Source organism: Musa acuminata, unplaced genomic scaffold (genome assembly GCF_036884655.1).
Source record: "Musa acuminata AAA Group cultivar baxijiao unplaced genomic scaffold, Cavendish_Baxijiao_AAA HiC_scaffold_86, whole genome shotgun sequence".
NCBI lineage: Eukaryota > Viridiplantae > Streptophyta > Magnoliopsida > Zingiberales > Musaceae > Musa > Musa acuminata.
The window spans coordinates 1,873-5,000 of record NW_027020367.1 but is presented as its reverse complement, the minus strand read 5'-3'; the positions used below and the strand labels follow the sequence as shown (position 1 = coordinate 5,000).

Here is a 3,128-nt window from a genome sequence, read left to right as displayed (position 1 = left end):
CACTTGAAAGATAACCCAGAAAATAGAAAGAATAGTTTGATAATTGGTTTATATGGATCCTGTACGGTTGAGACCAAAAATGAAAATAATATTGCCAGAAATTTACAAAGTGGCATTTCCATTTCTTCATCAGAAAATGAGTTCCCCTTGAACCCAGAATCGCTTTTCCTTGATATCGAACATAGTGCATGGAAGGATCTTTGAAGACCCATAAAGTCTTCTGAAAAAAATTTCGGCACACTACAAGATGTTCTATTTTTCCATAAAAATGTGTTCGTTCAAGAAAGGCTCCAAAAGATGTTAATCGTAAATAAGAAGATTGTTTACGAAGAAAAACTAATACAAATTCACATTCAGATACATAAGAATTATATAAGAACCAAAATAGTCTTTTATTTTCTTTTGAAAAAACATAAATAGATTTCTTCGGAGTAATGAGACTATTCCAATTATAATATTCGTAGAGAAAGAACCGCAATAAATGCAAAGAGGGAACATCCTGGATACAGGATTGAAGGATTTGGACCAGGATTTCCATATGGATGGGATGAGGTATTAGTATATCTGACAGATAATTTAAATGCGATAATTTATCCTCTAAAAAAGGAAATATTGAATGAATAGATTGTAAATTATGAGATTTTGGTATTTTTTTTTCTTCAAGGGAAGATACTAATTGCAGCGAGAATGGAATTTCCACAATGACTGCAAAACCTTCTGATATCATCTGAGAAAAAAAATGGGAATAAAAATAATTGTTGTGCCCAACGAATCGATTTTGGTAAGAATCATTAACCGAATAAATCAAATAATTTTGTTGATACATTCGAATAATTAAACGTTTCACAAGTACTGAACTAAATTTATTGCCATAACCCCCAAAATTCACGGGTTCATAAAAAATTGAACTATTTAAACCCTGATCATAAGCAAATACGTAAATATACTCCTGAAAAAGAAGTGGATATAGAAAGTATTGTTGCCGAGATCTATCTTTTTCTAAATATCCTTGTAATTCTTCCATTTACATTTCCACTTGAAGCAGGGGTAGGAGGCATTTATTGGGTTATCAAATGATACATAGTGCAATATGGTCAAAACAGGGTATTTTGTATTCTATTATGTATATAGAATACAATAGTAATAAAAATATATACCCCGAAAAGGAAACAGGGAGTCCAATCAATAGATCTTTTTATTCTCTTTTTCTATCGAATTGGTTTATCTTCGTTGTTTATCTTCGTTATAATTACAAGAGGATAACAAACCCTTTATTTTTGCAACCCGATCGCTCTTTTGACTTTGGAATTTATTCTCTTTATCAGTATACTGTTTCTTCTACACATCCGTTTCTAATCCATAATAAAGAATAGTTAGGATTTATTAAAAAAAAAGGAAAAAGAATCAATGGTCCACCCACAGGAGAACTCACCCTTTCCCGTATAAGGCACTAATCTATTTTTAACGTCTAATTAGATCGGGTAATCGTTCAATTCAAATTAAGAACATAAGCTCGTTGCTTTTTGTTTTACCAAAATTGGAACCATAGGCTCTATCCATTTATTCACTAGACCCAACTGTAAATGTGAATTTGTTTTGTCCCCTTCCCTTCCAAAAATTTTTTATTTTTGTAGCGATCCAGTAAGGATAAACTAAAAGTTCCACTTTCATTTGAATTTGTAATTTTTTAATAAAATATTTAATAAAATAAGAAATTTTTTTTATTACGACATGCTACTTTTTCCATTCATTACCCTTGAGGATCAGTCGTGGTCTTATAGACTCTACCAATAGTCTGGACGAATTTGTTGCTTCATCAAAATGTGTAAAAGATCATAGTCGCACTTAAAAGCCGAGTACTCTACCGTTGAGTTAGCAACCCGAATAAAATAAAATAAATAGGATATGTAGATACGATAAAAATGAAAAATCCATTAAATTGCACTGCACGACCCCATCAAAACATTGAACTAATAATAAATAAAAAAATATTTTATGTTTTATGATCGATTATACAAAATAAATAGAAAATGTACAGATCATATTTAAAAACACCAGATTCCTAAAAGAGATGCTAAAATTGTGACAGACCTACCAGTTTTTTATCAATTTTTTATTTTTGTTAAGTTAAATTCCAAAATACGTCTTATATGACAGTAAACCCAACAATGCAAAACCCATTATTTGAGTAAAAGTGAAGTTAAAACCCAATATGGGGTCTGGATAAAGAGATTTATTTATCTATGATCAATTAATTTATCTATGATCAATTATATTTGTTCGATACACCATTGTCAATATGAATGCAATGTTGAGAAAACAAATAACAAATAAAGTAAATAAAATAAGGATTTGTATTGGGTTGGCACAACATAAATAAGAAATTTTGATGGAAAAAAATAAGGAAAAGATAAAGAAAAATCTCGGGTTTACTCAATCAATAGAGGTACAATAAGCAAGATTAATCCCTTGTTTGTTGGTGGATTCCTATAACAAGAAAAAAGTAAATTTAAGTATGAATAGAGCAAGAAAAGGGAAAATTTTAGGTAAAAAATTGTAAGTAAAAAATTATACAAAGATAGATTTTATATTAATCATCTCCCCCCTTTTTTATTAATTTTGTTGTTTTTTCTTTTAATTAACTCGAGGTTTTTTCTTTAAAAAATTCTGCCTTACTTAAAATATCATAAACAGTTCCTGTAGGTTGAGCGCCCTTTTCAAGGAAATATAGAATAGCGGGAACGTTTAAATAAGTTTGATTCTTTATCGGATCATAAAAACCCACTTTTCGAAAATCTCTTCCTTCTCTTCGGGATCGAACATCAATTGCAACGATTCGATAGATGGCTCATTGGGATAGATGTACATAAACAATCCCCCCCCAGAAACGTATAGGAGGTTTTTCTCCTCATACGGCTCGAGCTCGAGAAAAAATTATTTTTATTTCGGTATATCTTTCTGTATATAATATCAAATAGTAAACACAAAATAATGACTCAAATCATAGTCTAATTCATTATTATTATTTTGTTCTTCCTAAAAAAAAAAAAAAAAATAAATTTCATTCGTACTCATAACTCAAGTTGGTAATTCTGACAGAATTCGAAGGGAAATCCTTAGACATTTCT

At 30.0% G+C, this 3,128-nt stretch overlaps 1 pseudogene; it reads right to left on the bottom strand.

The window, feature by feature from the left end:
- Positions 1-279: 279 nt before the first annotated feature.
- On the bottom strand, positions 280-2,227 carry LOC135655058 (maturase K-like; annotated as a pseudogene).
- Between the last annotated feature and the right edge of the window lie 901 nt (positions 2,228-3,128).